This window comes from Ambystoma mexicanum, chromosome 5p (genome assembly GCF_040938575.1).
Source record: "Ambystoma mexicanum isolate Mex_15411 chromosome 5p, UKY_AmexF1_1, whole genome shotgun sequence".
NCBI classification, from domain to species: Eukaryota; Metazoa; Chordata; class Amphibia; order Caudata; family Ambystomatidae; genus Ambystoma; species Ambystoma mexicanum.
In genome coordinates, this window is record NC_090930.1 from 189,361,349 (window position 1) to 189,388,478 (window position 27,130).

Genomic DNA, 27,130 nt, shown 5'->3' on the forward strand with positions numbered 1-27,130 from the left:
CTTATAGACTCCATGAATGAGAACTGATACAAATCTCATACTGCCTCACCTAATCTGGATGTAATTTCGCTGACACAAGTGTTTGTGTTAGTAATCTAGTTTTGCAGTAATTTGCACAAAATTACCACCATTCTCATCATGAGGCCTATTATGATGGCTCATTAAAATAATTTAGACTAAACAGTAAATAAGGTCAGCAGTACCTCGCAGATCATCATGATCCACAAGTAAAGTCCTACTGATAGGAAATAATTTAATAATAAGTTATAACAACTAACTATACTCAATATGGTCCTCTTCCAACAGTTCAAATTTGAATTGTAAAGTAGAACATGGGAAAATCTTTCTGCTACTGGAGATGTGGTTCACCATAAATATATCTGTCTAAATCTTTGACGGTGAAAAGATACAAGCTCCTCTAATTTGTATTTTATGATTACACGTAATACACATAACTAAATGAGTCCACATTTCCAGAGAACATTTAGTGAACCTATTTTTAAAGCACTTTACTTACTTAAATTGGCAGATGGTCTTCAATTTCAACTGAGTAATGTATGCATACATCTTTTTAGAATGAGCGATATCATGGTTGACTCAACCTTCAACAAAGTAGAGCATTATTTGTCTCCAAATCATTATCCATCAAATTAAGACATTACACAAAGGCAAATGTTGGAGGTTTCAATGATGGCATTCTTCTCCTGACCCACACACATATAAATAAGAGTTTATCGATTGATCTAATGAAACTATCAGGGCACTTAAATAAAATGATAAGAGAGTGGGTATAGAACTAGAGAGGTCATCCTTTTTGCATTGACACATTTTCCACCATTGAAATAAAAGTGGACATCAACTCTTGATACAAGTTTGAATTTTAGAATTGATTTCTTCACTATTAAATGCTACAGAATTTGGATCATACATTAGTCAAATGCAAGTACAAATATTGTTTTACAATGCATTGCTATTTGAGATCCAATCCCGTTAAATTCTCCCTAATCAGTGTACAAAAAATGGCAATATATTGAACTTGTCTATGTTCAGCTTACACCCTTGCACTTAAGAATCATAACCAATTTCTAAATGATGTTAAAGAAGTGCCACATATTCTAAATATAAGAGTAGGTCATTGACATAAGCTGGTACCTTTGCCTCTGTATGTTTACAACCACACCTTTAATGAGTGAATTTGATCCTACCCACTCCAAGTTAGGATCTAATGTTAAAAGAATAGAACTACAGAAAGATGACTACTGCTCCTAGTTATTCTTAACAAAGTAAAATATGGATAATCCACCCATTAACAAATTGGCAAGATTTGAGATTATTATAAAGCAAATTTATTATGGAACGAAAATTTGGTCTAAATCTATCCCATCTTAATGAAGCTCTTAAAATCACCATCTCAAACAATCAGAAACTTTCTCTGCATCCCTGTCAATCGTGGCATTTTCCCTGGAGGTCTTTTCAACAAAACTAATAGTGGAACATTATGTTTGATGAGGATCCCCAAACATGTATAAAACCTGTTTGTTACATATTATTTATGAAGAGTATGAAATGTTCCAATCTAATCACCAGCAAATTTGCAAAATGTTTTCAATTATGATGTTTCTCTACCAGGTTTGTGAATGTTCAAAATGGTAGGCTCTGGGAAATTGCATGCTACCTTCCTCATACAAAGGGGTTATATAAAACAGTAAATCTAGAAGTGAGTAAAGGCAAAATTGAGAGAAGCACTGATGTTCCATCTGTACCTGGAGCCTCACCTTTATTTAGCTGAACATGAATAATCTCTAAAACTGAAAAGGGGGCTCCCAAAGTTTCATGCATACTATTGCATGCTAATGGCTTCTTAATGCGACTAAGAATTTAAATATCTTCAGTCAGATGAACCACTTCCTTTATCCTATTTTACGATCATATTTTCCTTCCTCCAGGCAGCAATCTTCTTTCTCTTGTTCCATAGATCTATTTTTACCTCCATTAGAGGTTGCATTAATTCTAAGAAGCGTGCCACTGGATCTGAGAGTACATTTAGTATCATAATCTATAGTGGCATGGAGCAGCTTATTCATATTATCCCTACCAATAATATTAAGTACATTGATTCAAGATTTTTAACATTCATAAGAGTCTGGTGGGACCTAGTTGCCCAGATCCTATATTTGTTAGCTACATTTCCAAGTACAAACTTTCATAAGGGGCGCCTGGAAGCGTCCCATAAACTTGAGAAATCTGAGCCTTCACATTCATTAATACAGACAGCCTTCTGTAAACCCAGTAAAGTTATCATCTTTCAAGAAACCATCATTTTCTTAAAACCCACTTCATCCCAATCAAACATACACGTCACTAGAGCACAGTCAGAAACACATTTAATATTTGACTGGGTGAAAACTTTGCTTGTAAAAATGCAATCCAATTTAGACCAAGAATCATTGGCAGTGGATCAGAAATTTAATTCATGATACTCCAGCTTGCGGTGTCTTCCAAAATCAAAGTTACGAGAAGGTTCTATAAATCTAAATAATTATTTATGAACCTAGTGAAACATTAGCTTACATTTACATTTTCTATAAAAAAATAAATCCAGAGGCATATTCCAATCCACAGCTATAACAAATAAATGTAGTCTTTATGTGCTCTACACCTTTGTAGGTTAGGCCAACATTTGAAATTATTCATATTGGGTCAAGCTATGTTTGATATGTTCACATGTGTTTATCAACCAGCAAATAAAAAAAACTCCATCCATTTTGTAGTGTTATTTCTCTTGGTTCAAACGGAGCTGAATTGCACTTACTTCTACTCTTTGCGATTGTGATGTATGAAAAGAAGCTCCATATATCCCTGTCATCAAATGCTTTGAAATTCAATATTACATGCAATGAAGCCTTACAGAGCTAATACTGCCACCCCTCCAGAGCCCCTCCAGAGCCTGCCATCTGCAGGAAAAAGGAAGCATTGCACACCATCTTCAGACAGCTGAGTCTCCTGAATTAAGGCAATTTAGGCCTTTAAATTCTGAAGTTGCGACCCACATGACTTTTAATAGCAATTCCCAAATGCTAAATGTTCCATGTAACCAAATCTATAATAGAGATGAGGAGGAACCAAATACTCAACAAATAAACGAATAAGAACCAGCCACTTTTAATCCCTAAAACAGCCAAACACTTTGAACAAAAGGGTGGGAGTAGAAATACTCCCAACATAGCTTGGGAAAAAATTGACACATAGAAGAAGTTGATGTCGTGCTTCCACATCTTCACGGATATGACAAGATTGATGGTACCAACAGAGAAGTGCCCCCGGAAGAGATCTTATACTCCTAGGTGAATTACTAAGCACAAATAAGTATGGATACCAAAAACAATATTGTTTTTAGAGTTAAATATATTTTAATTGCCTAGCAGATACCCCACTGGCAATGGGCATTACATTTTTACATGCTAAAAATTATTTTACTCCCAACTTCAAACAATAGGAAAACTATACTTCTACTCCAAAATCCTATCCGCGTTCCTTTGTATATGTGATGGTGGTGAGTGTTATATGCTCCCTATTTTCCTTATCCCTATTCTATGTGAGAATGTTAGCATGTCCACTACAGGGGTGTTGACCTATTTAATACATTTTCAACTCCTGCATGAGCAAAACAATTGTTTCTCATCATATGAATTTGTCTTCATATGAATTGTTTACACCGCTGTGAATGGAACATCGTCTGCTTCCTTAGTAAGCCAGTGACCCTTTTTGAATGTACACTGTTTGTTTGCTTTTGTGCTTGATTTGGGATGTCGGATTATCATTTTTAACTGGAGGATGGCCCGGTGAAATAATATCATTTTTTGAAGAAAATTTAATTGTGATGTAATTGTAACTGGTCATTTATAATGTACTTAATACCAAGAGGTTTCAATGGGCAGCCTCGGGAATCGAACCTGTGCTGCTCCGCATCATCTTGCATCCAAGGCGAGTGCATTTCCCCTGAGCTATCCTCCCACGAGACTATCCAGAAAGAGGATAGTCTCTGTCTAGGTATTATATATGAGTTTCAGAACCTGAGGCCATAGGTTGTCTAGTTTGCTGATCAAATTGATTGGAATTGAAATTACATGCCCCCCTGTTGGACATACCACGTTGACTTTGAGATATTGGAAGTATTTGTGCATTTCATGTTCCTTGACGGGCAGTATTTTTGTGATGGCCTCTCCATCTGAACACAAGAAGAAGTTAAATCTCTCACTATTTCTTTCTAAGTCTGTTTGTCCTCTTATATGACTCGAGAGCTTAGATACAACTCTTACATAACCCAGGTGTGTGTGTGCTATATAAACAAAAGTCAGATATTTCCACGAGGGAGAGAGGCGTTGTCCACCTTTCACCAAAGCACATTTTGAAAGACGTCCCTGCAGGCAGAGGTGCTGAGGTGACACGCGTTTCTCCTCAAGGCCCCTCTGTCTATTATCTTCTTCAGTTTCTGTTAACACAGATCAGCTGACAGCCTGATCAAAAAGAGGGGGGTTAAGAGGGAAGAGACTTGGATTCTAAATAAGCCCCTCTTCATAAAAAAAGAAAGAAAATTAAGCCCATCTTCATGAAGAGATGAATGGCTCGCTCCCTGACTTGGTGGACCAGAGCCAATCATTCTGACACCGACTTTGAAATGTCCTTAATTGAATAGCTTGGTTTAAGTAATTTAGAAAGGGAAATCCAGCACTGAATACATGACACAAACAATATACACATACGTGTTAGGCATAAAAGGCTATATAGTATTATGCCTATCTATCTATCTATCTATCTATCTATCTATCTATCTATCTATCTATCTATCTATCTATCTATCTATCTATCTATCTATCTATCTTTCTTTCCAATCCCAGCGGTTAAGGCAAAGACACGAGACTCTTAACTTTTAAAGTCAAATGAATCTTTGAAAATGAGTATGTATCAATGTTTGTCAAACATAGCCTATGCTGGAGGTCCACTCCTCCCCATTTTCCTTAAAAAGCAACAGGGTCTGCCTATTTGGAGCACAGCTGTCTACGTGTATTATTGCTGACTAACCAATAACGTATTATAATCAATATTAATATCAGCACCCACTATCAGATTCTCACCACTGACAGGAATCAAGGTGAGCTGAATATCAAGCAAGATGCGTTGGGTGCCCACATTGAGAACATAAACATTAGCCAGAGTCAATGTATGTCAGTCTGCTTTATAATGTGATGCAATTAACACCCTGGGCAACTGTCTCTGCCAATCAGAATACTGCTACATTGGCAGCTCTGAGGCTGACAAAGCATTGGTAGATGGCGATATTGGCTGGTATAAGTCATCTGGCAAAACATGCTAATGTTTCTCCTTTCTCTCACCTTGTCTTCAACAGAACCGTCTTTCCTCATTGATGGAATTTTCAAATAGCAATAATGTGCCCCTTCTTGGGCCATCATCAGGTGGTAGCATCCCATGGCCATTGTTAAAGGCCCTTTCTTTGCTCTGGCCTATTAACATGAGACGAGGGCCATTAAGAGCCAGCAATGGCCCTCAGAACACGGCATTATTGCTTAATTAGAAAGCTCGGAATGCAGGAGGTATTTTCTGGCGGCATTGCCCATGTTCTGAGCTTTTAAAAGGCTACTTTCTCATTTGTTTGCTCCCCATGCCCCCCTGATTTCCTTATAGAGTTTTTTAGCCCCCTTTTCATTGTGGTCATCTATGATTGGATGTGCTTTTCTTCAATTAAAAAAAATCTCATCTGCTAGTTTTTTTTAGTCAAAAATAACCAATCCTTTTCAAAAGTATTAGCACACTCAATTTGCCCTGAGGATGATCGTGATAATCCTCACTACTGCCCAGTAACTGAGGATTCTGGAATGCAGGCAGCAAAGGCAGCAGCTTAACCCTGTAGCTCCTGGCCCTCTTCTGCATCTATCATTATAAAGTGATCATGAACTCAAAGAAGAAGATTGAGACTGCTGAAAATCTGGTTCCTAAGAAGTCTAAGCAAACCCTAGAGATGGATGAGATCCCAAGCCCTCAGGATATTTATTCTCTTCTGATGAAAGTAGCCAAGTATGTTGCAGAGGTGAAATCTACTATGTCGGATCTCAGTTTGATGGTTTCTCAAATGGACACCCGGGTCTCTACCTTAGAGAGTGGCTTCAATGCTATAAGCACTGAAATTGCTGGCAGCTTCAGAGCATATAATAATCTGAAAGATGAGTTGCAGAAAGAAAAAGGAAATACTCTGGAGCTGGATTTGAAGTTGGGAGGCAAAAATATAAGACTTGTGGGGATTGAAGAGGAGGCAGAGAAAAACAAGGAGGATTTGTCAAACTTGGTGAGAGACATATTGAAGAAGTGTTTCAATTTTGATCGCATCACCATAGGAGACATTGATCAGGTGTACAGAGTTGGAAGAAGAGGCGATCTGAAACCCAGGCAGATCCTGATCACTGTTATGAGCACCAGGATGAAGAAAGATATTCTGAAAGCTGCAAGAGACAAAATGAGTGCCTATTTCAATGGTTGCCTAATTTCCATCTGTCCGGATTACCCAAAGGAAACCCTGGTGATTAGGAGGTCGTTCAAAAGTGATATAGACAAGGCTCGGCTTTTGGGAGTTATGGCGCTTCTGAATAGAGCCAACCTCTTGTCTCTATATCTACCCGAGGGCGTGAAAGTTACTTCAGATCCTAACGAGGCTGTAACTTGGCTGGACTCCTGAAAGCCTCATCTAACACAAAGCTTTAGTCTAAAAGGGATGTCATCTGTCCCTCTCCCACTGGTATTTTTTATGTTTTCATTTTTTTTTATTTTCATTTATATTATAAAGATGTAACATTTCAAGAATTGAAGACAAAATGGCGCCGGCCAGTCAATACCGTTAAACGTTTTGGATTTCGTTTGGAACGCTTACCTGAGTTTTGTGTATCTAAAGTAGCATGCAAGGATGATTAGAAAAAAGGACCCTGTGGCGTACAGCTGGCCGTGATGACATCAGCGATCTGGACCTCTGCATATGAGGCTTGTATTAACAAAAGTTACCCGATTGTGACGCTTGACTACCACGTCTATTTACTACGAGCTGAAATCAGTTGACTTCATCTTCTAGATACATACCCAGCTTCAAAAAGATGACTTAGTTGAAAAGCATGGGGGATCGAATCGTGAGTGTTTGCAATGTATTCGGATGATGGAGATGCTCTATGTGAACAGCCTTTTACTGGATGTTTTTTGAAAAGGGAAATAAGTGGCACAGCGAGTAGAGCGCTCGCTTTGACATCCGTGCAGAGCCTGCTAACGCAGGTTCGAATCCTGGCGGGGCCAAACTCAGCCTTTCATCCTTCCGAGGTCGATAAATGAGCACCACACACCGTGGGTAATAAGCAGCGCTCAGATACCTGAGGGTTCGTAGCGCTATATAAATAACAACAAATAACAAAAATAACAAACATTCGCTTTGTGATATCATCGTCCCAAGATGCACAGTACGGTATGATTTGGCACTGCTGGGGCAGCTTCTACATCTATCTATTGGAGTCTGAGAAGGCAGAGGTATGACTGTGGAGGGGGTTGCTCAGAATCAGACTCTCTCTTGCTCCCTGGCGATTTTGAATACATTGGCTATATGCTTTGTATCGTCTTCTAGAGGGACGTCTGAGACATGCTTTATGGATCGATTTTTTTCTAGCATATTTGTTCTTGCATAGGATATGTATGTCGAGCATCTTGAGGTGGTGGGGAGAATTTTGAAACATATTGGATTGCAGGCTATTCATCAGGAACAAATAAGAACAGATAAATAATTACTTGGCATGATAACCTTGAAATTGATCTTTGGAGTGTATATGAAAATACACAGATTCTTTTGAGTTATATTAACAAATGTATAGTGAGAAATTTAATGGATTATGAACGATGGAATACAAGTTCCTGAAGGATTTAACGGAAAGCCTGGATGTTGATGTTTGTATTGTGTTACGCACTGATAAGTGGTAATTTATCTTGTTAAATATGTTTAGTGGTGTTTAATGCACTGCCCGGGTTGGGAATGCTGGTCGGGACTGTGGGTGAGCATATTTGTTTGCATTGATCATCCTTATACTTGTTGCTTCTAATGCTGGGATGCAGTCAGTTAATTTAGACTGAGACATGCTTATCAATTGATTTATCTGTCACTGATCATGGGGCAAGGGAATGGGACGGGAGGATGGTTTGAGCTTTTATGTCCATTCTCTCGACCGTTTTAGATCTCCGAGTTATGTTTCCATGAATTTCCAAGATTTAAGCTTCAGGAAGTATGATGCTCACTTCCGCCTTTTATGCTTGATAACATATGAAATGATAGTTGGTAAGGGGTGTGGGTGTTAGGAGGGGTCTGGCCAATTGACAATTTTGGGTATGCCGGGTATGGACTATTCAAATTATCCATCTTTCTATCTTCGGAGCAGTTATGTGGGGGTGTAATCTAGTTGGAGGGGCCATGTGTGGATTACTCGCCAATATGTATTGATGAAAAAGCTTGCTGAACGAATAGGGGGCGGTTATGTTGTTCCCAATAGAATCATATGCTTTTTCAATGGACGATTCTCTCTTGTGCTCATGGTGGGATTGGGATGATGGTTAATTGGTTGGGTTCTCTTTGGTTTAATCAGGTGTATGCTAGATATGGTATGGCTGGGATTTGGTTGGTCGGTGGGTTGGATCGGTTCTAGGGGCATTGATGGACATCATCAGGATGGGAGTGAATTGAATAGGGTTCGGATACTCATATGATCTGGATTTATGGAGTTGAATTTGTTTCTTTTTTTTCGTATGTAAGCATGATTATTATACCAGTGTGGGGGGAGGGTGTGGGGTGATGTTTCATTTTAAAATTCAAGATTTTTTTAGTTCAAATTATTTAGGATAGGCGCCTAGGACATGGGTCCTCTTGTTATGTACTGTTCGTCTCAGGCTGTACAGCTGTTGCTGTTGTTCTGTTTTTACTTCAGAGGGAGGGAACTTGGGGCTTATTTGTACATGTTTTATTTTGAGTCTAGTATCCTTTTTGGTTGTGTTGAATTTGGTGTGCATAAAATACATTGGGCAAATATAACCATGGAAGATTTGAATGTTGTCACATGGAATGTGAATGGATTAAACAATGTGATTAAAAGAAAGGAGATCGTGAGCTCTCTGGATGACTGGAAGAGTGATATATGCCTTCTGCAGGAGACACATCTTGTGCATGGGGAACATGAAAAACTGGGAAAAGGGTGGATTGGAAAGGTTTATGGTTCCTCTTATAATTCGAAAACTAGAGGTGTAGCAATCTTAATACGTCAGAACGCTCCACTGCAAGTTCTGAAAGTGAGATCAGATCAGGAAGGTCGGATAGTTGCATTATTGATTAATATTCAAGGAACCAGGGTAATTATATGCAATATATGCGCACCATCAGTCGATGATGGAAATTGTTTTAGGAAGGATGCACACATTAATCAACACTTAGGTTCAAAGGATATTGTCTTGGAAGGAGATTTTAATGTGATACTGGATCATGGTTTGGATAAAAGTAAATGCAGGCTACTAGGAAACAGAGATAATAACTATCTGTCTTTGATTGACTTGTTGATGGAACACAATTTGAAAGACAATTGGAGGCTCGATCACCTGAAAGCCAGAGAATATAGTTTCTACTCTGGGGCGTATGAGGTTTATTCCAGGATTGACATGCTGTTGACGGCTGGGAGGTTGGCCGAAAATTACAGAATGAGCAGAATTGGCAATATTCTTCTGTCCGATCATGTGCATGTCATGATGCACTTGGAATTGGATTTCATGATACACAGAACTTATAGTTGGAGAATGAATACTTTGCTTCTACATGATGAAGGATTGTTGGAGACACGTACTACTGGGATAGATTTTTTCATGAAAGAAAATCACAATGGAGAAGTATGAGCACAAACAGTATGGGAGGCGTTTAAATGCACTGTAAGAGGGATTATAATGGGCTTATCAAGTGGGCAGAAAAAAAAAATATGAGAGGGAGAGATTGGAATTGGACTCCAAGATTTGGGATTTATCAAGGGAAGTTATGGCGAATCCAGGACAGTATGAAAAGAGGAACGTTTTGCAGAGGCTGACAAAGGACCTTAAGGCCCTGATTGCAGATAGGGCAGAGAAGAATCTATACCATCAAAAGTGTATGTACTATGAGAAGGGTGAAAAATGCAATCAGTGGCTGGTATATAGGTTGAGGAAGAGGAATTCAGAAAGATCCATTACTGCAATTCGGGATGAGGATGGTGGGCTCACTTTCCAACCGACAAGAATCAATTAAATCTTCCATAAATTTTACAGTGAACTAAATCAAAATGAGCATAGTATCCACGGGGATGGTGTACAGTTCCTGCAAGATCTACAGATTCCTGAAATAACTCGGATTGACTCTCAGAAGCTGGAGGGAGACATTTCAGTAGAGGAGATTAAAAGAGCGATTGGTAAGCTAAATTCAGGGAAGTCAACGGGGCCGGATGGGCTCCCGATGGAATTTTATAGACTACTACCTGATTCAGCCTTGGTACTGCTTAAGGATATGTTTGAGGCTTCATTGGTCTCTGGCTTTTTACCTCCTACCACTAGACATGCAACGATCTCAGTTTTCTAAAAGAGGGGTAAAGATGAAACTCTCCCATCAAGCTACAGGCCAATTAGTTTGATCAATACTGACAATACAATTCTGTCAAAAGTGCTGGAGAACCTACTTCCAAGTTTGATTAATTGGAATCAATCAGGCTTTGTTAAGGGCAGCCGAACTTCAAGTAATATCAGGAATTTAATTCAAGCCATGTCTAATGCAAGAGACTCTGAGGAAGACATTGTAGTGCTTTCGCTAGATGCGGAAAAAGCATTTGACAGTGTGAACTGGGATTATCTGTTTCTGGTGCTTCAAAGGATGGGGTTTAGAGAGAGGTTTGTGTCTTGGATCGAGCTATTGTATGCCGATCCTACTGTGGATATTAATACAAATGGCTTAAGGTCAGGATCTTTTATACTAAAAGGAAGAATGAGGCAGGGCTGCACACTCTCGCCTCTTTTATTTGTTATTGCTATGGAGCCCTTAGTGGTGGCTTTGAGGCGTGCCTGTAGATTGCTGGGAGTGAAATGCTGGGGCTTAGAGCAAAGGTTGTGGCTATATGCTGTTGACCTGCTTCTGCTACTCAGAAACTTGGAGTATTCGATATCAACGCTTATGGAGATTCTGTCTGAGTTTTATCAATTGACAGGCTACAGAATAAATTGGTCTAAATCCGAGGTATTGCCACTAACGCTGTCCTGTGATAGAAATCTTATGACTTCTTATGGTTTCAAATGGTGTGCAGAAAGAATGAGGTACTTGGGGGTTTGGTTGACACCTAATATCATGGATTATGCAAGTGAGAATTTGAGTGTGGTCTGCTTCTGATTTTAAGGTTGATTTGGAGCAATGGGATTGTTAAATCTCTTGCTGTGGGGAAAGGTTAACGCTTTGACGATGACTGCGGCTCCAAGGATCAATTATGTATTGAGTATGCTTCCACTGACTATTAATCCCAGATTTTGGAAGGAATTGGACCGGCTGGTACAAGAATTCAATTTGAAGCTATGGAAATTGCAACTTCCACTAGAGAAGGGCGATTTAGTAGTTCCCAATTTTAGGGTTTACCACCTATTGTTCATGTCACACCTTTTTGTACCTTTTCTTAAGAAGGATTCAGATGAATGGGTGGAAGCTGAGGCTAGCTGCAATGGACCTCTTTCGCCTAGAGAACTTTAATTGACGGCTTCTGGACCAAGTAGCATGAAGAAGCCGGTGACTTAATTTTTAAGAGTCTTGTGGAGGAAGCTGTGTGAGCTGTGGAAGAAGGATGCTTTACTGGACCCAACGTCTTCGGTATGGATGAATCCTAGAATCAAGATCTATGGGAAATCTATCTTCTGGCCGGATTGGTTCTTGAGCGGAGTAAGGTGGGTTGCTCATCTTCAGGAAAAATGGAATGTTATACAACCGAAAACTCAAGAAAGTTGTGGGAGTAGTGGAATTGGAATCTGGGCTAGACTTAGATCTTTTCAGAAGTGACCACAAACCAGGTGATGGAGGATTGGCCAGCAGAATCTATCATCAAATTGTTGCAGGGTACAAAGGAAATGATTGTCCAAAGGATGATTGGAGCGGTTGCATTGGTTGTGAAATCTCGACCGAGCAATGGTCAAATATATGCCAGAATGTTAGACGTTGCTCATTAAGCCTTGGTGAAAGGTCACATCAGATCAACATTCTAAATACAATCTATTGGATGCCAGAATGGTTGTGGAGAAGAGGGATGGCTTATAGCATTGACTGTTGGGCAGGTTCACAAGGTGGGGACATTGGAGCATATGCTATGGGACTGCTTGAGGGTGAGTGAATGTTGGACATAGTTTGGTACAATTTGTGAGGAAGTGCTTGTGGAAAAAAATGACTTCAAAACTTTGGTGTTGGGATCTGATGAGCTATTGGAGGATTTGACTACATGCCAAAAGGAATGGTTATTCCATGGTGCAATGGTTGGGAAGAAACTAATTATAGCTAGTTGGAAATCTACTATACCAGTGAAATTGGATGCTTGGATTAAGGAGATGCATGGGTTGGCAGATGTTGAGAAAGTCATTTATAGGAGGGAAAGTACATTATCCCTGTTTGAGAAGGTTTGGGGGAGATTTCTATTGCTGTACTAGATTGAAGTTTTTCATTGTATATATTAAAGTTGATGGGTGGATAAGTGGGTGGGGGAGGAGGGAAAGGAATTGATGGATTCTAGGTAATTTGAAATAGGAATTGATTGGCTATTAATGTGTATATATTGCAATTGTGAGAATGGATGTCGACATCTTCTTGTATATATATATATGTACATTTTGTATATTTGGAAAATAATAAATAAATATATATATATATTTTAAACTACTGCCCAGTAACGCAGCTCTGCACTGTGGATCGTTATATTTATAAAGACACCAATTGGATCATTTACATGAATTATAACTTGTATAGTTCTTTTACATCCTCTCTATGAATCAATGGTTACCTCATCTTTACGTCTGATGCATAGAACTATTTCTCAAAATCAGTCACTTCCCACCATCTTCCAATTGGACTGCAGTTAATGTATAGCTTTCATTTGTGAAGCTCTAAACAAACCTATTAACCTAATGACACTCTAAGTTATTCAGGGAAATAGATTTTGTTAAATGTTCAATGGAATAAAAAAGGAAAACAAAACGGAAACAGAAATACTTAAACTGTGCTGGCTTCACAAACCATGCAGAAGGCAGATTAGCTAGATCCCCAGTGATGGACATAAAAGAAATCCTAACGGGCTAGTGTTTAACAGTAGCAATCATATTAATGAGAGTGAACAATTGATATAATGAAAACAAAAGTAGCAAATATTAGTGATTCCTAAATATGAACTTTTGCTTACAAATTATGATGAGGAAGTAAAAGAAGACCCATGGCTGAACAAAATATGAAAACGTAAGAAATAAAGTTTTTAACAAGTTTTAGTAAAACATTGCAGGCTTTCAACATATTCCTTACAATTATTGTTTTAATGTTTTATATGTATTAATGATGCAACACATACAAGAATATTAACAAACGTCTTTTTTTTTTAAACGAAAGGTAGTAACTTGCAGTTTCTTTGGATAATGATTGTAAGGTGCTTGGTATTAAATGATTCTGGATAGAAGGTGCCTTTTTCAAGGAGGGTTGCAAGTGTGTAGAAATAAATTAATGTAGGTCTCAGTCATGATTTATGGGCTTTCTGAATCCATTCAATATCACCTTTCTGACACACATGTTTTTAAAAAAAATAATTGGCCATTGTTGATAATTGACCATTCTTCTGTTCTGGCTTTATTTCTAGTTTATTAGCATGTCATTGCTGTTATCGATATCCCATCTTATATACTAGCATGAAGCTTATCATTGCTTCATTAGCTGCATTTTAAATAATGTTTTCCTGACTGGGCATGAGAAACTGTACTGACCTAAGGCAGCCTCAGGTGGGTAGACCAAGTATCATGTCTCCCACTCCTGAATGTTGCTTTCCTCGAACCTGCCCTATACACCCTATTGCCTTTAATGCAATGCTCGAACCCCAAATATGCTGTAACAGGTGTTATGGTCCCTTACCCTCGTTATGCACTCTCTGCTGCAACTCAGGCCTATAGCTCGGACATGGGCTAATAACACCTCTTACAGCCCTCTCCCCCTGTGCTGTGTGCTTTGCCCTGTAAGCTGCTATGCCAGGACTAAAAGATAGTTCAAATATGTTTTGTGGAATCTTGCAATCCAAGATACAACGTCACTACAACAGTGGGGGCTTTGGTACATGTTTGTTTATTTAGGTTTTTTGTATCATGGTTGATACACAACAATTTCTTCAGAGCACATCTGGAAACTAATGGGACAGAGAAGGGTATGCCCAGATTGAGGCACTTGTAATACGTATCGTAGGCATGGGTGAGCACGAGACCGATGACGTACAAAGGCATAACATGTTCTGTAACTATGTCACATACCTGTTATTTCAAACCAATATTTAAATAGTTATAGTTATGTCTTTAGTTGGTTAACACCTCATGAATCAATTTGGGACAGCTCGTTGTAAGAAGTACGACCAGGCACAGGCCCGTGCCTTGCTGGGCAGCTCCACCACCACGCGGCTACCTATCATCTGCAGCCATGGTGGTGGAGCTGCCCCCTGATAGTGGGCATTCACTGGTCATTCTCTCATTTATCGGAGCTTTATGCTCTCCCAAGATGACGCATGCCTTTTCTGCATGAAGAAAGAGGCTCATTCCAGCCCGTGTCCCGACGTCATGCTCCGATAAACGATTGCTTTTTTCAAATGCCCAATGGTGGGGAGCCGGCCAGCGAAGCTGGCTCCCGTGGTAAAGATCCATGCTGTCTGTGCCATTGCTAGAATGACAAGGCACAGGACTGTGCCTCGTTGACCAGCTCCATAACCACGCGGCTACATACCATCCTTAGCCATGGTGGTGGAGCTGCCACCTGATCATGGGCCTTTACTGGCCATTCTCGCATTCATCTGAGCTTTATGCTCCCCCAAGATGGTGGATGTCTTTTCCGCATGAAAGAAAGGGGCTCATTCCAGCCTGTGTCCCAACATCGTGCTCCGTTTGGCGGATGCCTTTTTCAATTACCCAATGGTGGGGAGCCAGCCTGCGAAGATGGCCCACGTGGAAAGGATCTTTGCTGTCTGGGCCATTACTAGAATGACCAGGCACAGGACCGTGCCTTGCTGGGCAGCTCCACCACCACGCGGCTATCTACCATCTGCAGCCATGGTGGTGGAGCTTCCCCCTGATAGTGGGCATTCACTGTTCATTCCCTCATTTATCTGAGCTTTATGCACCCCCAAGATGACGCATGCCTTTTCTGCATGAAGAAAGAGGCTCATTCCAGCATGTGTTCCGACGTCGTGCTCCGATAGGTGGATGCTTTTTTCAATTGCCCAATGGCAGGGAGCCACCCGGCGAAGCTGGCTCCCATGGAAAGGATCTGTGCTGTCTGTGCCATTGCTAGAATGACAAGGCAAAGGACCGTGCCTCGCTGAGCAGCTCCATCAGCACGCGGCTACATACCGTCCTTAGTCATGGTGGTGGAGCTGCCACCTGATCGTGGGCCTTCACTTGCCATTCTCGCATTCAGCTGAGCTTTATGCCCCCCAAGATGGTGGATGTCTTTTCCGCATGAAAGAAAGGGGCTCATTCCAGCCTGTGTCCCAACATCGTGCTCCGATTGGCGGATGCCTTTTTCAATTACCCAATGGTGGGGAGCCGGCCTGCAAAGCTGGCCCATGTGGAAAGGATCCTTGCTGTCTGGGCCGTTACTAGAATGACCAGGCACAGGACCATTCCTAGCTGAGCAGCTCCACCACCAAGCAGCTGCATACCACCCTTAGCCATGGTGGTGGAGTTGCCCCCTGATCGTGGGCCTTCACTGGTCATTCTCTCATTCATCCGAGCTTTATGCTCCATCAGGATGGTGGATGCCTTTTCCGCATGAAGAAAGGGGCTTGTTCCAGCCCATGTCACAACGTCATGCTGCGGTTGTCGGATCCCTTTTTCAATTGCTCAATGGTGGGGAGCCGGCAGGTGAAGCTGTCCCCCGTGGATAGGACCCCGTTAAAGGATTCTTCCTGTTTGGGCCTGTCCTGGCATGGAGGGGCTTGGCTCTACGGTCAGGTCTGTGAGGAGTCACCTGCTTCACCATCCATCCTGCCGATTGCATCTCCTCTTGGCAGGTAAGTCACCCCCCCTCCCCTTCCTCCTTTCCTTCCTCCCACTCTTCCAACTTCCTTCCCCCTCACCCCGACCCACTGCTCCTTGCCCTATGTCCCCTCTGAAATTGGAGTCGTCTCCTGTGGCTCGCCTCCGCTTTTCTTCTTGGCCCCATTACGTGTCACCGTCCCCTCCTGTGCTCCTGTTCCTGGCGCTGCCATCCTGCTTCTCCCCCCGCCACCGCCCCTGGCTCACAAATCCTCATGCCTGCCCTGCCATTGGTCCCCGACAGTCAATGATGGTTGCCATCGTCCTTTCACTTGGGTTGGCTGCCAGTTTGCTTTTGCAGTTCTCGTCTAATCAATGGGCTCCTTCCTGAAATCATGCCTGTAGCCGCCTCTCACCCACTATCGAGACTCGCCATGTTTTATTCTCACCGACTGCGACTGCTGCCTTCTTCAGGTCTGTTCTTCCCCAGCCTGCGCTGTTTCCCGCTCCTTCACCCACCTGTAAACACCATCTGACCTTGCATCCTGCAATTGCTTTATCTTAGCCAGCTGCAATTCTCTAATCGACTTTGCATCTGTGCTGTGTTGTAACTTACCATCTGCAACCTCTGGGTGGCTTTTCATCTGTGCTGTGTTGTACCTTACCTACCTGCAACCAATGAGTGATTTGTTATCCAGAGGCATGGCTACGTAGCCACAGTTCTTTGATACCTGCCTTGCCGTAATTGCATGCTGGCCCCTTATTCGAGGCATTTCTATGGTGCACTTGCCAATTCTCAGTTGTATTTGCTTGCCTATATCCCTGATGAAGCCCCTCATCCCTTGAGGTGCAGCTTTTCCAGGCTACAGACCTCCCTACCTGCTTTTCACAACTGTATATCTGCTCTCCCCGTTAATGCAGTTCACATGTGCCTGCACTTTGTTAACTTGTTTTGTTTTAATGTATCTCTCACCTCCTCCCCCTCTATGTTCAGCACTTGCACATTCCAAATCGTCTCACGACCTAGTCAGAATGTTTTGTTTGTCTTCTTCCCCTCTACCCCCTTCCTGCACTTCCACTCCTCCCCCTCTCGCCTGTGCTCATTCTTTAGCACTTGCACATTCCGAATGCTTCAAGACCTTTTAAGAACGTTTTTGTTTTATCCCCTGTTCCTCTTCCTTATCTCCCCCTTGTCTTGATGCACCTTGAAACACAATTATGCTGTATAGTGTGCATTACAAATAACCAATAAATAAATAGATAAAGACTGTTTTAAGTATTTCAGACATTTGAAGTGGTTTTCTTCTTGTGTTAGGTTAAGGCGATCGGCTTTCATCAGTAGGCTTGTCTCTTGGGCTGGAGTTAATGTAGTAGGCATGATTTTGATGATGGAAGTTGTCTCTTGAGGGCATACTGTGTTAGGCTTGCTCGACAGCCTTCATTCACCTACGGACCCACCGCTGGGTAATTCATTTTGAAGTATTCTTGATCTAATCAGGAGCAAATGGAGGGACCTCTTTATTCCAGCTATGTGGTTTTCTGAATGTAAGTCCATCGTTATTGATGCATTGCTTATTTATAAGTCTACCACATACCTAAAAAAAAGTGTATTCTTCACAAACAGCTGTGAGTCACCACCTCATGCCAGAGAACTCCTTGTCTTGTCAAACTCCTATAGAATCTGATTCACTAACATTCTCTAAGGGGGCAGATTTTGCACGCATGCTGAATTTGCAGGTAAATGGGCGGGAGAGTGGCTGTCACATCCCAGAGTTCACTGTACCTACTTTCCCTGTTTCAGTTCCTGGTCATAGAAAAGAGAAATGAACAAGTGGGTTTTCCCAAATTCCTGCTTGCATTCCCATCACCCTGTTAGATATGTTCATTGAATGCATGAACTTTCCATCCTGCATCTATCTGAAACATACATACAAATAAAAAATTGACATTTGCATGGTAACCTGAGGCTCTTCACACCAGATGCGCACCGCTCAGCCTTGTAGTGTGTGGGGGTTGTGCTGGTGGAAATAAGAGGTGCATGCATATGCAAGCATTGGGAACACACTTGACTCCTACACATGCATGGACAGGCTGTGGAACCTATGCATACCCAGCCAGTCCTTCTCCTTCGAGATCCAGGGGACCTGAAGGAACACAATGGTAGAAACATCTTGGCCCTTTCATTCTTCAAACACAGCTTTGCCCTGGAGTGGCCAAGCTTAGGAAAAGGGAGGACTACAACGCCCATACCGGTACCATGAAGGACTTCATTACGAAGATTTACCCGTGGCAAATCTACCAAACTCAAATACAGTTACTGCCGTTGGCCTCCAGATTCTGAGCTCGTATTATTCAACAGTATGAAGTATATTGGGCTGTGGAAGAACTACTGTGAGTGGTAATTTTGCTTCCAAACATAATACATTTTGACAAAAAGCAACATATTCATAAATGAAATCATATCCAAAGAGTATTATAAATAAGGTTTAAGAATGTCCAAATTGTTGGTTCTTTTAAATATATTTCTGAGGCTTGTGAATCTGCTTATTTTTCCATACTTTTCATATGCTGCCATCTAGTGTTTAATGTGGAGTATTACATATTGTTTTCCTATTCAAATTAGAAAAGGGGGCATCAACAAGGACATTCCTGTCACACTATTGCTATACACCGTGTACAGGCATCAGGATCCCTCATGTGTCGAGATCCTCAAATAGTTTTTTCTCTACCATTGTGCTGGAAGCATATATGCAGAGTTCTACTTTATTGAGCATTTCTGCTATCAAATTTCAACAGAGAATTAAGGCTGAAGATGGTTAGCTTCTTCGAAATCAAGTTAAGAGATGGAACTGAGGTGACCCAATGATTATGTGTGACTACACTGCACCAAAAAGTACCCTGTAGAGAGTGTGGGGGATTATACTTTTCATACACATGCCTCAAAATCTCCATAATATTCAATTTAACAGCTCACCTCTACTCTTTGACTCCCTTGGAAAATACCCCTTTTAAGCTTGATCCAAGTTGGAATACTAAGTTCCATTGGAAGGACCTGTAATAGTTGCCTTCTAAAGGGCCAGGAGGAGGTTCAGTGCAGTAAGGAACAGTAAAGACAGACACAAGTGATCACAGTTCAGGGTGTTTATTAAACTGTATAGATAGGTGAGAAAAATGCCTAATCTAGACCTAAATCTAAGATGGGAGCAAGCTACGACCATCAAACGATAATAAGGCCGTCCTAGTGGCGTCTTGCCAAATAAAAAGGGCCTATACTAAAAAAGCACTATTGCCAATTCTTATCGCTAAGTTACAAAAGAGTGTGGGATAGTGTTCACAAGAAAAGAAAAAAGCGTTCACAAAATGATGTCAGGATGTTATAGCTGGGGTCCCCCCCACGTTTTTAGCACGGGACAAGGCGGGACTCTCGAGCACAGCACACTCCTGGGCTTCTCCAGCACAAGGTTACAGTTCCTTTCTGAGGTATCAGGACCTTCGGCCTCTTTTCTACAATGTATCTTGCCACTGAGGGCATGATGCATCAACAATAACAAAACAAAAGTTCCTTTCCGTAATCTTTTATGTTGGGTGTTGACTCCTCGCACCTGGATCCCCCTCAACTATGCTCCAATACTCTTGAAAGTTAGCCTCTCTCCATTAGGTTCACTACGGTCTTTCACTCAAAATATTTTCACCTACAGTATTTACGAGTCTCAATGTTTTTTTAAACAAGTTTTCACTGTGGACGTCCCTCAGCCCGGTTTACTCTTGTCAACACAATGTTCATGGGGTTATCGTGCTTCACTCTGCTTTGCAGGCATCCATCAGCCAGGTTCACATTTGCCAGGTGCACAATTCGCTTTGCTTAATTACAATGCAGGATTCACTTCCCTTAGCTTTCCTCTTGATTACAGGTCAAAAGTTTTCAACTGTACAAGGGGTTTTACTCGACCCTTATATGATCACTTTGACCTCCTACATCAGCCCCTCCTAGGGACTCATGGTATCTGTAGTTTTAACAAAAGGGGACCAACCATTCCAACCAAAGGGGAATAAGCACCCACGTGGTGCCAAACCACTCTGCAGCTGGTCTTTCCCTGCGTTTTTAAAGGTTCTGTGACAGATAATGTATTTGTTGAAATCATGTTACCATTTGCAACCTTCTCTCAAAACAGCTCTGTCTGTTATTGAACTCCTTGGCATTTCATATCTCCAGAGTGTAGGACGGTACCAAGGTAGCAAGTGCCTCTCTCCGCCTTGGTCATCAGTGTGGGAAGGCTCCGAGCACCGTTGACATCTGTTACACCACATGGAAGCTGTTGATCCCAGTTTTATAATTCCTCTTTCGGAGGCTTTGCGGTTCTGGGTCAAAAAGTGCAATGGCACTTCCCTCCTTATCATCCTTTGAAGTCTTGCCGGCTTTTTTCTCCTCTTGAACTGCCATCCTGCAACTGCCGCTTCCTCATGCGTTTTGCCTTGCTCAAAGTGTGCTCTCGTCCTCCAACTTTTATCCCTGTGGAGAAGGTATAGGGATGTCAGGGGCATAATTATTGTCAATTGCCTAACTCTGCCTGACCCTTGTGTTGGAACATGTCAGGTAAATGGCCCTGGTGTTATTCCGTTGTCTTTCATAGTATTAGAACGTGTCCATATCGGGAAGGGGGGGTAGAGCTTCTGAATATCCTACAGGATAGGATGAGGAAAAGGTGTTATAAGGAAGGGGGTACCGTGTCTCACCATTGGTGTCCCATTTCCACTCTCCGGGGACCCCCCCATCCAGTTGACTTCCGCACTGGTCCACCCCCAGGAACTGGATCCAATAGCGATGGCCGTGTCCTGGCCACCTGGATGACAGATGGCCGGGGACTAGTGGTTGAGACACCTTCAGGTTTCTCATAGTGCTGAGCTTGGTGGCTCTTTAAAGCAAGACCCATGAAAGACATCGTAATGAAGCACTGAGACGCATGTGCCATGCAGGCTGAGTGATCTCAATCCGAGACCACTGCTAACACAACAGACCACAATGTTATAAATAAACTGTTGGTTTTGAGAGTGATACCGATGAGCATCACATTGAAGAAACTGTAAATGTTTCTTTACAGCTGGCTCCTAGCTCTATGGGGAAAACATCAAGTTGTGCTGTGGAGACAACTGTTGGTGTCCACAAGGATGCACAACACAAATCAAAGCCCATAACAAAAATGGACGAAACATGCCCCAAGCCGAGCACCGAACACTCGGTACTGGTGCCGAAAAAACATATAAGGCATGCTCCAAGTCCAGTGTTGAACACTCGGCATCCAGATATGGTAGGAGCACCCATAACCTCCTAACCTACTGAGGGTTGGAGTCTATATCTACTTAAAAGGGAGGCAGGCAGATTTGGGATGCAGACTCATGAATCAGAGGAGGATACTAATTGTATTCAAGATATAGATCAGGAATAGAAACTTGTCTCCCAGAGCATTCCACACCATTCCTAATAAATCAGGTAATTACCAAACAAGTCCATCCTTGTATAGAAAAGAAATACAAACGGACACCCAGAAAATCACCTTACATAAGGGCTGAACTAACCCCAGATTCCCTGGTTGTCACAAAGCTAGGAAAAGGTCTGGAGTACCATTATCTAACAATGAATACCCACTGGAATGACAAAGCCAAAAAATATTGACCCTAGGGAGAAAAGTAGCCTCATCTGCATCATATGAGGAACACATTGCCAGTATTGCAGCATTGATCGTGATGCACAACATAGCCCAATGCAACGAGATTGATGAACAAATTAAAAGGTCCCCTAAGCCACTAAGAACTGGTATGGGCAAAATACAAAACAACTGAAAACAATCAGTGAATACCATTGTTAAACATTCACTAGAATCAGCAGGCAAGGCTTGGCCAACTAGTTGTACAGCTTAAATGTTCAGGGTATAAACCCAAGACATAGGCAAATTTGCTGGAAAAGCCAGTAGAAGGGTTTGTAACGCAGTGGATGATGTTCTTGAAAAGACCAAAAAAGAACAGGCTACACTAAAAAGCCTAAGTCAGATCATAGTCAGATCATATCAGCAGATGGGTTCCTTAGCTAATAGTTATACATTTTGGGCTCATCCATTCACTCAGTCCATGAGTCATTACACTTACACATTGGGAAAAACATGGTTCTCTAAGATCAGGAACAGACTAATCAAACGGCTCAGGAACAGAGCGACAACACAAACATAGCAGAGGCCGCGATAGAGGGCGGACTCCAAGAAGGGCATTCTTGACTGCTAAACAATGGCTTCACAGTAGAGTCCCCTCCCATGTTGCCCACTAGGGGGACCAATAACAACTTATAAGTATGAATGGCGGAGGATAACATCAGACAAGGAGTTTTTAAGCACAACATGGCGGGATATTGCATGGAGCTTCTAACCAAATTGCTCAAATTACCTCCACGATACAGAAAAATGAATTGCAACCCTCTGGTTCTGCCCCAAGAAGAGATAGAAGCACTCGCCCTAAAATGAATGATCAAACCAACAGCTCAGGATTCAGGATCAGGTAAACAAAGTTAATTACCCTCTATACATCTTTGTCCTCAAGAAAGACAAAATATGAAGTCCGGTATTAGACCTATGGCCAGCAAACAAATATGGCAAACCTCAGAAATTCAGAATGAATACCCTCCAAGAAATCATTTCACTGCTAAAAAGGGGAGTCTATATGGCAACACTGGATATGAAAGATGAATACTTTCATGTTTCAATTTTCCCAGGACATTAAAACATCTCTGTTTCAAAGTAGACAAAAGACATCCCCAGTTTAAGGTCCTCCCTTTTGCAAGTGCATCAGCATTTGTGTGTTCACCAAAGTACTCGTAGTGATGGTAGCACACTTGCAGTGCAATGGCATTCCAGTGTACCCTTTTCTGAATGGCTTGCTAATAGCAGGGGAGAGCCCAGAAAATTGCCTCCTACACACACAGGAAACAGTAAATATCCTGCATAGTCTAGGCAAATTTTTACATCAATGAGAACAAGTCAAGTCTTGTTCCAAGACAAAATATATAATTGTTTGGGGACCTTCTAAACATTCTAAAAGCAATGGCTTACCCATCACAGGAGGGAATGCAAGCACTAAAAGTTCAAATCCCTTGTTGCAAGGACTGTCGCCAGAAACCTCTGGGCATGATGGCGTCATGTACCTTTATCGTTCCTCGTGTCCAACCAAACCGATGCCGAATAACGCAGTGGCTCATGAAACAATAGTCTCAAGAGACATGCAAGCAGGACGTTCTAGTGGTTGTCTTGAAAAAGGTAATGAGAGCTCCTCACTGGTGGACAGAGGGGAACATGCCAAAAGGGAGACCCTTTGTCAGTCTGCCAGCGCAAGTAACCATAACAACAGATGCATTACTGGACAGTTTTGCAGTGCATTTTCAAAACCTCACTGCTCAGGGAATGTGGTTGAGCCAACAAGCCAAATGGCACATTAACTTGTTGGAGCTCCTAATGATCAAAATGCAATTTTGCATTTTGCAAACTATACTTACAGAAAAAAAATCTTTATCAACAAGGACAATACTACCAGTTTGTTTTGTTTTTTATCAACAAACAGGACAGGACACCTTCACTAGCTTTGTCTCTACTTGCACAGACTATTAGGCACTGGTGTCTGCAAAGAAATATTCACATTCAGGTACAACATGTTCCAGGGGAACTCTTTGTAGAAGAACACGATTGGCAACTCTGCACCAGTACACACAAACAGATTTATGTGATATGGGGACACCAATCATTGGACCTGTTTGCATCCAAGTACCCAGATCAGGAGTCACTAGGCAGTGTATGTAGGAGCTGGTCCGGGCTATTTGTGTATGCTTTTCCCCCAGCACTATTGCTTCACAAGGTGATACACAACCTACACCAAGAACACCTAACAGGGATATCCATTGCACCAATGTGGGTTAGACATCATTAGCTGCCACCTGCTGAACATGTGTCTGTGCCCTTCAATCAAATATTGTCACACGCATACCTGCTAACACAGCAGCAACTGCAAATTACCCAGGTGCTCAGACAACCAATGTGGTAAATTAGGTCCTGAGGTCATAGAGTTCAGTCATTTGCAATGGCCCAGAAGATATAAGGATATATCGAGGAAGGCGCAAAAACCAAACACTAGACATTGTTCATGGCTCAACATGGCTACCTCGCCCTAGCCATCTGCACCTGACATTTCCACATTTGAGTGTAACTGGTTTAAACAGCGCCTTGATACCTGAGGGTTTTGTGTGATTAATAAATGTAAAAATAAATAAATAGAATAAATACATTTTTATTTCAATAAGAGGAAGCGGTTTGTAGTCTTGTGTCTCCAGGAACACATTAGTCCCATAAACCGGTCACCAGCAGAGACATTGTTATCTAACTGCTTTATTTACTTGACTGTGGTCTAGTATTCAATTTACTCAAGGTACACTTGGTAGCATTAGCAGCATAAACATCACAACACAAGCTATCTTGGGGGAAGGTGCCTGCAGTCAAGGCCTTCATGTAGGCCGCAAAATGCATATACCCACCGGTGACACATTCACCACCTATTGGGATTCAAATATAAACCCATGAAAATGATTATGTTCCCTATTTGAACCAATACATAAAGCTCCTTTAAAGGAACATTGATATAAGTTTGCCTTTCATATTGCTGTCATGCCAATTAGAAGATTAAGTGAGCTGCAGGCATTGTTGATCTCAGAACAGTGATACCACAAAATGTAGGGCAAATGCCGACTGTGATTCTGATTTGGTTAAAACCAAAACACGTCTCATCTCCAAAAGCAGGCAACTCGCCTGCTTTATGGATACAACTACTGTGGTTGAGGGCAGAATTTGTTTTAAAGAGAGACAACAAAGGACTGCTGTGGATTTTGCCACTCGCAGACACTACAAGGCTGTGAGAGAGGACAGAAAGGAATAGAGTTGAATTTCTAGATATCCCTTCCTCCTACCCAAATCTGTCCCTGTGTAGCGCTGGTGTATCGCCTACAAATAGGAGACAGAATAAGAAAATAAACTATTCACTTCTAGTTGTTGTTAATAACATTCAGCCTTGTTGAAGTCATGCTCCTCAACCACTCTCTTCCACTATGTGTCTGTATTGGAAGAGACGAATAGCCAGGTTTACACTCGGTAGTGTAGTGGTTGGGTGTGTACACATCCACTGGGTTATAAAAACTTTAATGACAGCGTGTATGTTGTGGTCGCTTTCTTCAGGACAGTCTTATGGTTTTCAACTAGGAGGTAGGTCTGATTAGCACATACCAATAGTTGGGTTTCGAGCAAAGAAGAAGGTGGGAGAGTTACTTTACCACCCGCTTAGTGTGTCTTTTGGCTGGGACAGACGGGTGACCCTGTGTAACGGAAAACAAAAATATGTACAAGTCACAGTTTGGTTAATAACTGCCAATCATGGCTTTCGAATGAACAGTTCTATTAGTACTATTCAAACTTTAAATACACAACACAAGATATGATTGATTCTTGTCTTTTATCATAATTCGCAATCTGGTGTTAGTCTATGTTCCATTTACTATTTTCCCAACGGGGATCCCCACTTTGTATTTTTTACCTGCTGGTGTTATTTGTAGTCTATGTATGCCATTTGCAGTGTATTATTCAACAGAGCCCTGGTGTATACAATGTCTATAACATATATATATACATCATATCGCGTTGGCGACCATTAAAGGTCACTGACCTGATTGTAACAGTTGACTTGACATGGTGTTTTCATCTGAGCTCATGTGGAAAAGATTCCTACGGTAAATTGTGTCCTCGGTGGTCAGAGGTGGAGTCCTGACCTGGCAAAAAGTGAGCTGGGGTTAGTAAGCACCCTATATGCATGTCCTGGTCTTTTTAGTCTCATACATTTCGACCAATTGTAGAGCGGGGAGCGGGAAAAGCAGCCCGGAGCCGAAAAGTGTGTGTCATGATGCCCGCTCCCGGGGAGCCGGTTCAAGCCCGGCGTCCCTGAAAGCGGACATCCAGTCCCCAAGGAAGGACCCAGCAACCCCATATAGGGGCCCTTTAGACAGCGTCCTGGCGCCTATGGCGCCAGGCTCATAAAAGACATCAGTCCTGGTGCCATAGGCGCCAGGCTCATTATGGGAATGCTTGGGTGCACTTAACTGATGCAGACCATGCTGCAGGATCCCGGCCTCCTTGAGGCCTGAAAGGAACTACTTTACCTGTGGGACTAATTTGCCATCCGGGCGTAGTCGGGGAAGGATACATACCTGATTGGAGGAAGGATACATACCTGGAACTTCTTCCAAGGCTATTTAAACCCCACCCGAACAGCCACACGTGCTTCGCGTTGTTCTGCATCTAGCAGCTGGACGCTCACCGTGTCTGCTCCTGCATCCTGACTTCTGCCACACCTGCCAGCATCCTGGATCACCTGCAAAGGAAGAGAAGAAGAGAACAAAAGAAGGAAAAGTCCTTACCTGCTAAATCCGCATCCCGGAGACATCTCGCCGACAATCCTGAAAAGGAAGACTTTAATTTAAAAGCTCATCGCGTCGATCGCTGCAGCGCCGCATTCCACTCACCTTTACAGAGCGCCTCCATTTTCAGCAGCGATCATCTGGATTCGCAGTCACGCCCCAGCACCTAGGGAGAAAAAGACCAGAACAAAAGGTGAGAGAGAGAAGGGAATAAGTAAAGCTAAATCTCCATGTTAAGACTTACCTGTTGATTCATTCCCTCTTCATTTCGGGTCCGCGCCGCATCCTGGCATTTCCGGACCCCGGCCCCTA

The 27,130-nt window shown here is 42.0% G+C and overlaps 1 protein-coding gene across 11 annotated transcripts in view; it reads left to right on the plus strand.

The window, feature by feature from the left end:
- Positions 1–27,130, plus strand: part of DCX (doublecortin) — a 419,812-nt gene that overhangs the window by 345,461 nt on the left and 47,221 nt on the right. The window lies entirely within an intron of this gene.